General features: G+C 35.4%; 1 long non-coding RNA gene across 1 annotated transcript in view; it reads right to left on the bottom strand.

The window, feature by feature from the left end:
• Positions 1-2239: 2239 nt before the first annotated feature.
• The window catches only part of LOC139079620 (uncharacterized), a 44009-nt gene continuing 34396 nt past the window's right edge, over positions 2240-11852 (bottom strand). Inside the window, exons 3-4 of the long non-coding RNA XR_011533379.1 lie at positions 7155-7273; positions 2240-2326 (exon numbers count right to left, since the gene is read on the bottom strand). This is a non-coding gene — a long non-coding RNA (uncharacterized lncRNA). The remainder of the gene's footprint in view (positions 2327-7154; positions 7274-11852) is intronic.

Raw genomic sequence — 11852 nt, 5'->3', positions numbered from 1 at the left:
GTTTGTCAGGCAGATATGTTGCAAATATTCTTTTGCAGTTTCCATTTCCTGCCAGCTCACACTGTAATATATATTTTAAAATTTTTATGTAGTCAAATATGTCTGTCTTTTGTTTAGGAAGTTATCTCTCATCCTGAGATTATAGAGCTTCCTAAATTTTCTTCTAATGTTTTTAGTGTTTTAGTTTTTCACTTTTTCACTTTACTGAGGTATAATTTACATACAACAAAATTCACTCATTTCAAGCATACAGCTTGATGAATTTTGGTAATTATATATAGCCATGTAACCTCCACCAAAATCAAGCTGATGAACAGATTTCATCATCTTAAAATGTTTTCTCATACCACTTCACAATTGATGCCCTCTCTTGCCCTTGACTGCAGGCAACTACTGGTGTGCTTCCTAGCCCTATAGCTTTACCTTTTCCAGAATTTCGTATTACTGGACTTATAGAGTACGTAGTCTTTTGTGTTTTTCTCTCCTTTGTATGTGAGAGATGCATCCACATTTTCACATATATTAATATTTAATTCACTTTTATTGCTGAGTAATGTCCCACAACATGGATAATCCACAACTTGATTATCTGTCTACCCGTTAATGGATATTTGAAATTACTTCTACTTTTTTGGTTATTATGCTTACTGTTGTTATAACATTATTTTAATATTATTTGATATTATAATATTATTATTTACTCAAATGTAAAAGTCTTAGAGTAAAAGACTTTGTGTGGACATATCTATTTCATCTCTCTTGAGTAAATACGTAGTTGTGAGATTACTGGGTTGTACATTAAGTGTACACTTAACTTTACAGAACACTGCCATCCTGTCTTTCAAAGTGGCTGTGCCATTTTGCACTCTCAGGAGAAATGTATGGAGTTTTCAGTTGTTTCATATTCTCCCCAGCATTTGGTATTGTCAAGCTTTTTAATTTTAGCCATTCGAATAGTGTGCAGTGGACTCTCACTGTGGTTTTACATGATAACTGGTGATGCTGAGCATCTGTTAAAGTGCTTATGTTTGCCATTCATACGTTAAGTGTCTGTTTAAATCTTTTTCCCTTTTTAAAAACATTGGGTTGTTCTTACTAAGTTGTCAGCGTTTTTAAACATTCTGGATGCAAGTCCGCTGTCAGAAATATGTTTTGCAAATATTTCATGCAATCTATGGCTAGTCTTTTCATCTTCTTGACTGTGTCTTTCAAAGAACAAAGGTTTTTATTCTGATAAAGACATTTTAACAATTTTTCAATTGTTGTCTTTTGTGTCATGTTTAAGAAATCTCTGTCTAGCCCAATGTCACAGAGATTTTCTTATTTTTTCTTCTAAATATTTGATAATTTAAGGTCTTATGGTTAAAGCTATGATCCATTTTAAGTTAACTGTTGTGTATGGCATGAGGTATGATTTGAGGTTCACTTTTTCTAGACAGATAAATCTGGTTGTCCCAACACTATTTCTTAAATTGTTAATTCATCTGGAATTAACTTTTGTGTGATATGAGGCAGACTCTAGCTTAATTTCTTTCCCTGAAAGATAATCAATCATATCAATATTTTCTAATATCTAAGTCATCCTCTTCCTACAGTATTGAAATATTATACTTATTTCTTAATTTCCTATTCATAATTGTAACTATTTCAAGACTTTATTCAGTTCTAATGATTTATATTTGATTATTTCTGTGATAATAGTCCAAAACAGAATTATTTCTTCCCAACCCCTTAACCTGTTTCTCTTTCCATTTTTCCTTACTTCATTTAGTGATCCTGCCATCTCCCCAGTTAGTCAAGCCAATAACCTAGGTATTAGCCTTTATTTCTCTGCTTTCTTTGCCCTTATAATCAATCCACCACTTTTCCCCCTATATTATAAATATAATATCCAATATAAATAAAGTGTCTACTTTACTTCATCTCCATTGCTAAGAGAGTTGCCCAGGCTCCCTCGCTCTTATGTTGCACCAGGCTTTTCCATGCTCACTATCTCTGTCCACAATGGCCATCTTTCCTTTCTTTGACCATCCAAATTTGTGCCTGTCTCAGAGTCTTTGAACTTGCCATTCCTTGTGCCTGGGATAGTATTCCTTCATCGTAACTATCTCTTTTGCATCTTTCAGGTCTCAGGTTAAATGATAATGACTCAGATCTCTTGAAATAGCTTATATGTGACTTTAATCCTCCTATTGCTAGTTTGAGTTTGAGGTGGATACTCACCTAGGAATTTGCATACCTGATAAGCTGCGCATCTGCAGGATCTACTGAGATCAGGCACTGGATCTTTCCATTCTTGAATGATTTTTCCCCATCTTTGTAAAGTCTGAGCCAGCAGCCAGCACCAGAGACAAAGAAAAACAAAGGACTAGACTTAATCAAACTGATTCCTACTCAACCAGACGCTCATAAAAGTGTGGTGCCCTGTGCCTTCTGGAACGTCACAGACTCCAAGTATGAGGAGCAGAAGGTTCTATAATTACATGGCATATTCCTAAATAGCAGTCCACTCTAGAGGGACAGTCACTTAGGTCCTGGAAAGTGTAGCTGGAGAAGTGAATGCTGCTGACAAATAGAACATCCACACTTAGGGAGGGGTCCTTTCTGGGGGCCTTGGGCATCATCACAAGAAAAGGATCAATGAGCTGGCTTTTCCACTCTGCAGAATTCCCCTTTGTGTGTGTGTGTGTGTCGCTTCATTCATTCTGGCTCCACTTCCCCAGGTACTGTGTATTCAGAACATTCAGTGCCACAGCTGCAGCTGCCACTGCTCTTGTTGCTGTGACAACTCTTAGCAATTTGTTGTTGTTCTATATAAGAGCGAGCCCTAGGGTATACCTTCCCCACTAAACTTCTCCCTCAAGCTCCAAATGGCATTTGACTCATTTTCCGTTACAATCAACAGAGGACCTGCAGCAATTCAAAGGGAGTTATTGCTTTCTTTCACATCTTTTCTCAAATATCTGATTGCAATTCAGCTCTCCAGAGAAAATCCAAGCTACCTCTCTAATCCTTATGAAGAGAAAGTGTGCATTTTATCCCAGATTCATCATTTTAAAGCTGAAGGGGACCTTGAGTACAACCTAATTATATCTCATAATTAGACATGAAAAAAAAAATGTGTCTGTGGTGCCTAGAACAGGATCTGGCATGCATGGCAATCACTCAGAAGTTTGTTCAATGAAGGAATGAAGTCTGAAGAATCATGACTTCTCTAAGATCACACAGCAAGTCTGTGACAGGACAAAGATTAGAATATAGATTTTCTCATTCCAAAATTGAGTCCATTTATAAAAACAAATGGATCATGAAAAATAAATACGTAGAATGCATCTAATTCAATTTCTTAAACATTTTTACTAAAGTATAATTGATATACAAAAAACGACATATTGAATGTATACAATTTGATGAGTTTGGAGATATGCATACACTTATGAAACCATCATTACAATCAAAGTAATAAACATATCCATCACCTCCAAGTTTCCTTCTGCTTCTTTGCTGGTTTTTGTTTTGTTTTAAGAACACTATTTGGGATCTACCATCTTAGCAAGTGGTTAACTGTGTAATATAGTATTGTTAACTATAGGCACTATACTGTATGTTAGATCCCTAGGACTTATTCACCCTGTATAACAGAACCTTTGTACCCTTTGACTAATATTTCCCTGTTTCCCTCTTCTCCCAGACTCTGGCAACCACAGTTCTACTCTCTGCTCCTATGAGTTTGACTATTTTAGATTTCTCATATAAGTTGTATCATGTAGTATTTGTCCTGTGTCTGATTTATTTCACTTAGGATAATGTCCTCTAGGTTCATCCATGTTGTCACATATGACAGGAGTTTCTTCCTTTTTAAAGCTGAATAATATTTCATTGTTTGTACGTACCACATTTTCTTTATCCATTCATCTGTTGATGAATATTTAGGTCGCTTCCATGTCTTGGCTGTTGTGAATATAATGTTGCAATGAACATAAAAGTGCAGATAGCTCTTCTCGATCCTCACTTCAGTTCTTTTGGATATATATCCAGAAGTGGAATTGTTGGATCATATGGTAATTCTATTTTTAATTTTTTGAGGAGTCTCCATTCTGTTTTCCATAGCGACTACAACATTTTATATTCCCACCAACAGTGTACAAGGATTCCCTTTTCTCCATATTCTTGCCAACACTTATGTTTTCTTTTTTAATAGCCATCCTAATAGATATGAGGTGATAGCTCATTGTGGTTTTGATTTGCATTTCCCTGATGATTAGTGATGCTGATCATCTTTTCATATCCCCTTTGGCCATTTGTATGTCTTCTTTTGAGAAATGTCTATTCAAGTTCTTTGTCCATATTCCTAATTCAATGTTAATAAAGGTTTTTTCCCACTTTATTATTAAATGCACACCTCCTATCTTTCAAATTTCATTATTTTTAATTAGCTAAAACCAGCATAAAATCTTGAAGTTTGACAGATTATTTTAAAAACCACAATAGGAAAAATAATTGAAATGCAAATCACGTCGATGTTTAAATCAGGTAGTGTGGATAATAGCAAAAATCTCATAACATGTGGTTCAAGAAGTGGGAGAAAACACTTTCATCTCAGGATTGAGCTGTCTTTCTTAGTCCATGTGATTGCAAGACGTTTTCCTTGAAATAATTGGAGAGAAGTTGGAAGAAAAGAAGAAATGCAGTGAATTTAGAGCCAGAGTCTTAGAAAATTTTAAAATTTGATGGATTCTAATAGCACCTATCCCCAAAATCAATTTAAAGTTCAAACGAAGAAATTCTCTTTGTAGAAGAAGGAGCTTTGTATTCAATCTTGTTGCAGCCCAATCATTTGTAATAAGAAAATTCTCAAGAAGTGTCATCTGAAATGGTGTATTTGTGAAACTGGCTCTGTATGACAGTGTAAAAGGCCATCAACTTAGTGTTTCCAAACTTGGCTGGCTTTAGAACAAGCTGTGGCACTTTAAAAAAATATATGCTTATTCCTGAGCCCCAAAGACAACCCACCAAACCAGAGTCTCTGTCTATGAGACCCAGAAATTTGTTTTAATATGCTTTTCTGTGCTCTTCTGTAGCCAGCCTGGCAGCTCAGCAGACTGGGCTTTGACAGCCAGGTTATTTACTTATCTTTGGAGAAATAGTCGTGTCTGAACTTGTGCTGTGCCTGCAGATAGTTGAATTTTCTTGTGGAAATGTAAATTTCCCATAGATGTGCTGGAATACTATCTGGAATACTGCAGGAAAAACTGTCAGGTCTTGACCCTACCTCTCCCTAAGAAAGAACCATGAGAAAGGTTTGATCAGTTTTAATCTAATAGCTAAAATCTTGGGTCATGTTTTAATAATTATATTATTGTTTTGTGCTGAGATATTTCTGTGGAGACACCACAAGTCATGATCATGCCCCATCAGCAGGGGGATAATTTTTCTTAATCTAGTGGATATTCCCAGTGTTATCCTAGGAAAGAGAAGATCCAAGATCAGAAAATAAGGGCTTAAGCTGGTAGTAAGACAGAAACTCATTATTCTGGGTCTTGTGCTTGATAGAATCTAGGTTCTAAGGAGCAGAGATTCTCTTCCAAGGTGCCACCTGGGTATAAGGAGTAAAGAAAGCAGATCTCTTACGATGGAAAGGCAGGGCTGGACTATGATCTTTAAAGTAGCTGTAGTGGTCTACACTTCTAAAATACCTAGAATCCCCTTCTTGGAATGGGCCATGTCCATAAATTTCCTCTCTATGGTGGTTTAGAGAGTAAACTTCTTTTTATCTTTACTCCAGATTTTAAGAGGGCTCATTGGTTAGACTATGCACTGCCCCTAGACTGATCTGAGACTGAAAAGCTGCAGTGTATTTCACTCCTTGATCTCAACAGTCAGTGATACACAATGGCCAGGGCTAGAACCAGTTTGCATAGATCTATATCCTGACTCTAGGTAGAAAACAAGTTGAAATAACATAATTGTATACCTTGTGTAGTGTGGCAAGTCCTGAATATGAACAGACTTCTAATATATGAAAAATAATAGGACTTTGTGAAACAAGTAACCTTGCAATTGTCAATTACATTTTCTTGGTAATGCTTTCAAAATTCTAATTAATGGTAAAGTGTGTTTATCTTTCATATTTGTCCAGCAAGAAGGCTTACTTTCATCTTTAAAGGATTACTGACTTGATTACAAAAATATTGTGCCTTTATCATCTAGGACCAAAGGCTTTTGTACTCAATACAAATGCCTGATGAATAAAACTGCTACCGTATTTAAAAAGGGTTTCTATTTGAAGAGTATCCTATATATGCACTTGTTTTATTAATACAGCACCAAAACGGCATGTTATCAGTACTACAACTCATATCCTAAAATTACAATGAAAACAAGCTTCACATTTTCTTTTTTAAATATGTCATTCCAAGATTAAATCGATATATATATATATAAATCACTTGCCTAAGACAATCAAATAGGCTCTTAGAGACAGTGTCTTCAAATTTCAAATAGCTTTCAGTTTGTTTTTAGAGGTAAAAATAAAAAGGACTCAGAATATTCTCTTCAACTGTGTAGGTTTTTATGTGGGCTTTTTTGGTGAGGAAGATTGCCTTTGAGCTAACATCTGTGCCAGTCGTCCTCTATTTTGTATGTGGGACGCTGCCACAGCATTGCTTGAAAAGAAATGTGCAGGTCCACGCCCAGGATCTGAACTGGCAAACCCCAGGCAGCTAAAGCAGAGCACACAAACTTAACCACTAGACTACCAGGCTGGCCTCCTCAATTGATTCTTGGTAGTTAAGAAAGTAACAATAGAAAACCAGCTATTGGCTTGGTCAGAGTGTGGTGGTTCTGATGCCCTGACTTTGTGGTGCTCTAAGATCCTACTCAAGGGTTGGCTGCAGGGGTTGGGGATCATCTGGTTAACTAATGCGATTAATTAATTACCCAGCAAGAGTATGATTCCATTCGTGATGCATATGCTATTCAGAAATGACCTGGAAAGGCCAGCTCTATTTTGCTTCCATGATAAAAGAAGGGAACTGGGGATTGCTAAACAGAAAAAGGGCCCTTTAAATACCCATGGAATTCAGCTCAGGTTAGCACTCAGGCCTAGTCTAGAAGCAATCAGGTATGGTATGAACAGGACTCTGGTAACTTACCAGAAGAAACTCAGCATCATCACCACATTGGCCTTTGTTATTCCATCTGTCAAATTTATGGAAAGATTGCATTGCGTGACCCTCCCTGCTTTAGCTTATTTCTCATTTCTTTCTTTCACCTGCAAATAAACAAGTTAGAGCTGAGCAATTTTAAGAAGCATGCATTAATTAACATTATTTCAAAAGATAAAAAATTTTTCAACATTTTTAAGATGGATCACACTTTTGAAAACATCTTGCATATATATCATCTCATTTAACTCTCAATATTTCTGTAAGATGTGTATGATCCTCATTCATGTTTTATAGCTGAAAAACTGAGTTTTTATCTGGTTGGGAAACTTAACCAAGACTATATCATTTGTATGTGTCAGAAACTGATTTCAATCCAAATGTGATAAGCACAAATTTTTGGTATTTTTACTGTAATGCAAACTACAGAAGTCATTTTTAGAAAATAATTATCTAGATCTAAATGAGAAAAAAATCACTGTTCTAGTAGCCCAGATCCAGATAAATGTTATTATTCTCTTCTTAATCCATGACTCTTCTGAATTCCCAGAAACTAGTAAAGTAGACCCTCTTATACTACCTAGATAGATGTAGTTAATTGAACAACAAATTTAAATCATTTTAAAATGCTATAGACATATTTTAACTTAACATAAACGACATAAATACTCATGTTTTGTCCTTTATATTTTTTCCATCTTTATTGAGATATAATTGACATATAACGTTTAAATTTAAGTTTGCAATGTGTTGATTTGATACTCTTATATATTGCAAAATGATTACCACCCCAGTGTTAGCTAACACCTCCATCATGTCACATAATTACTATTTCTTTCTTGTGGTGAGAACATTTAAGATCTACTCTCTCAGTAACTTTCAAGTGTATAATACAGTACTATTAATGATAATCTCTATACTGTATATCAAATCCTGAGAACTTACTCATCTGATAGCTGGAAGTGTGTGCCCTTTGACCAACATCTCCCCATTTCTCCACTCCCTAGCCCCTGGTAACCACCATTCTACTCTCTGTTTGTATGAGTTCAGCTTTTTTAGATTCCACATATGAGGTCATACAGTATTTTTCTCTCTCTGCCTGACTTATTTCACTTAGCATAATGCCCTTAAGGTCCACCCATATTGTCGCCAATCGCAGAGGGTTTTTTTTTTTTATGGCTGAATAACATTCCATTGCATACATATATATATATATATATATATGCACCATGTCTTTTTCATTCATTTGTTGGCAGACATTTAGGTTGTTTCCATGTCTTGGCTGTTGCTAACAATAGCAATGAACATGGGACGTCAAGATATCTCTTCAAGATAGTGATTTAATTTCCTTTGGATATAGACCCAGAAGTGAAGCTGCTGGTTCATATGGTAGTTCTATTTTTAATTTTTTGAGAATCCTCCATAGTGTTTTCTATAGTGGCTGCACCAATTTACATTCCCACCAGCAGCGCGCAAGGGTTCTCTTTTCTCCTCATTGCCACCAGCATTTGTTATCTCTTGTCTTTTTGATGACAGCCGTTCTAACAGGTGTGAGGTGATATCTTGTTGTGGTTTTGATTTGCATTTCCCTGATGATTAGTGATGTTGAGAGTTTTGCATGTACCTGTTGGCCATTTGTATGTATTCTTTGGAAAAATGTCTATTCGGTTCCTTTGCCCATTTTTTAATGATTGATTTTTGCTATTGAGTTATATGAGTTCTTTACATAATTTGGATATTAACTCTTTATCAGATATGTGACTTGCAAATATTTTCTCTTATTCATTCCATAGGTTGCCTTTTCATTTTGTTGATTGTTTCTTTTGCTATGCAGAAGATTTTTAGTCTGATGTAGTCCCACTTATTCGTTTTTGCTTTTGTTGCTTATGCTTTTGGTGTCATAACCAAAAAAAGCATTGCCAAACCAGTGTCAAGAGGCCTTTTTCCTACGTTTTATCATTTTAAGACCAAAGTTTTGTTTTATTTTATTGTCTAGATGGTCCAATGATGAAGTTCCATTGCCCTTTTTTACTAAATTGTTCCAATAACGTATCATCTATAATATCTACATTCTTTAAAGTGAGTAAAAAACTTAAAGATACTTTTGAAATAACCTAAGAAAAAATTTTCTAGATTTGTATGATTTTTCCAATATTTTACAGCTGTGTTGTCCACACCTAATTTTTTAGGAAGCTGGCTTTATTGAACCTTTCAAACCTTTTAATTTGATTTTCTAAATATTTCATGTATTTTTTTATTTTTATTGAGTTATACTTAGTACACAAAAATTGCAGATATTTAATGTATACATTTTGATGAATTTGACATATGCATACACGCAAGATACCATTATCACAATAATTTGATTTTAGTAGAATCTATAATTTTCTTTGTGCATTCATATGTCATCGGTTAATATAATATTTGATTATTTCATAGAATTACAATAACAAATACAACTGGAATAATTAGGTTCGTGAACAAACACAACTTTATCATGATCAGCAAACCACCTAAATGGTGGGAGCAGTAGTAGAGAGCACACAGCCTACTACCTGGGCATCCATCAGAGCACTTTACAGACGGAATAGATAGGATGGGTTAATCCAGCAATTTGATTAAGTGGAAGTCAGTTAAGAAATCTAGAGGCAGGGATATGTGTCTGCCTTTCCCACAATGTGGTGCATTTGATCAAGTGGGTTCCTTAGACTGGAGACGGATGTCTACTTTAAGAAGTTAAGAGGATTTTCTAAGGAGCTGAAATGGAAAAAGAAGCGTCTTATTTAGGGCACCTGCTATCAGCCAGGCTGTTCCTTTGTTTTGACCTTTTCATTTCCCCATAAACCTCCAATAAAATGTAAAGCAAATGAAAAAAAAGATAAAATATTAAATATTAAAATGCTCACATAATAAATGTTTCACTGAAGGTCAAGTAAAGCTAAACTTCTAAACTGAAAGCAATGAAAAACTTCAAGATGGATGGAGTCAGAGAGTGCTCACAGTTCGACCTGTTTTGCAATAGGGTACTTGAAAGGATTCTCCAGAAAACAAAATCAGGAAAGGATGCTTCTCAGGCAGAACACTTCAAATGTAGACTCAGGTTTATCACAAAGGACCCAGGCCAGAAGCTGATAAATGACATACTTTTTTGAATCATAAAAAATTGGAACTACGTATTTTGTGCTTTGGGGACATAGTGATAAGAAAACTGGAGGTGATCTGTGCCTTCAAGGATTTACAGCCTAGTGGGAAGAGAAGGTAAGTTTAAATCAATAGATGAAAAGAAGTGGTAAAGGATCCAACCTTGGAGCAAATGCCAACTGGCCGCCTTACATCCAAACTTGAATGTCTAGTATGGATAATTGACATGCAGAGTGTTTTAAAAGAATTGTCAAAAATCATATAGATTATCTTGAGGGAAGGTTAAGGGCCAAAAATAAGAGTATTTTAATTCTAGATGCCTAACTCTAGAACTCTAATTCTCCAGAACTAGTGGGTTTTATCTCAGAGACTCCAGACTCTAAGTCCTCATAAGTAGTAAAAAATGTCCCTGAGCTGTTTTTTATATAGCAAAAAGCCTTATGAAACTATGTACCTAACCTTAATAACACAGAGAACAATTAAAATCCTGCCTTCGACTGGAATTTCCTAATTAGGAATCTAAATCAATCAGAAATTCTGATTGGCCTTGATGGTTTTATTAGTAACAAATAGAAAGATGAGCTAATTATTACTTAATAAATACAATTCTGTGATAAGTAATACCTTATAAAACATGAGGTTTAAAGAGTAAATAGTAAAACTGATTGGGAAACATTAGAGTAGATTAAGTGTATCTTTACTCAGAATCAATCTATAAAACCATTTAAAAAAATTTACTTCAATGATAGACTTCTAAAGAACAACTTGTGTACTCAGCTAATTTTACCTTTAACAATTGATAACACTTTGTCTTTGAGTCTATTATACATAACAAAACAGCCTAGGAATGAGAAGGCCTCAAATGTTAATGGTGATCCCCTTTATAGAGAAGATGAAAAGAAAGGACAAGACAAAGAAGAGGAGGAAGAGAAAGAAGAAAAGGAACTTTCTGTTTTTTGCCTGGAATGATTTTCTTTCATCCTTACCATGGATTATTTCTTCTCATCTTTCAGGTATTCCCTTAAATTCCATGTCCTCTGGAGACCTTCCCTGAACAACCTGCACCACCCCACCTACCACTACTTTCTCTCACATAACCTGCTTTGTTTACTTCATGGCTCCTATCACAGCCTGAAATTGTTTGGGTCATTTATTTGCTTATTTGTGTATTATCTGATTCTCCCACTAGAATGGAAGCCTGTGAGGAGGACACTGTATATTTCATTACCCTATCTATTTCCAACACCTAGCAGCACTCAGTAACTATTTATTGAATAAGTAAATAAACAAGAACCAAAGTTTCTATCTAGGGGTCTACTGGTACTCCGCCAGGCACTTTTCACCTATGTGTCATCTGTACAAGACCTCTGCTAAGTAGGTGTTAAAACTACCTTGATTTTTCAAAAAAGGGAAACTGAGGCGTAAAGAGATTGAAATTGGCTTTGCCAATATCAATTATTGATGGGCCAGTGATGCAAATGCTTTTCTGTTGGCCTCTGAAGTCTATGTTTAAATATGGCCTTTTAGTTGAGAGTTTCAAGGTGC

The sequence above is a fragment of the Equus przewalskii genome, chromosome 26 (genome assembly GCF_037783145.1).
Source record: "Equus przewalskii isolate Varuska chromosome 26, EquPr2, whole genome shotgun sequence".
In the NCBI taxonomy this organism is placed as follows: domain Eukaryota; kingdom Metazoa; phylum Chordata; class Mammalia; order Perissodactyla; family Equidae; genus Equus; species Equus przewalskii.
This window is presented reverse-complemented; position numbering and strand designations above follow the sequence as displayed.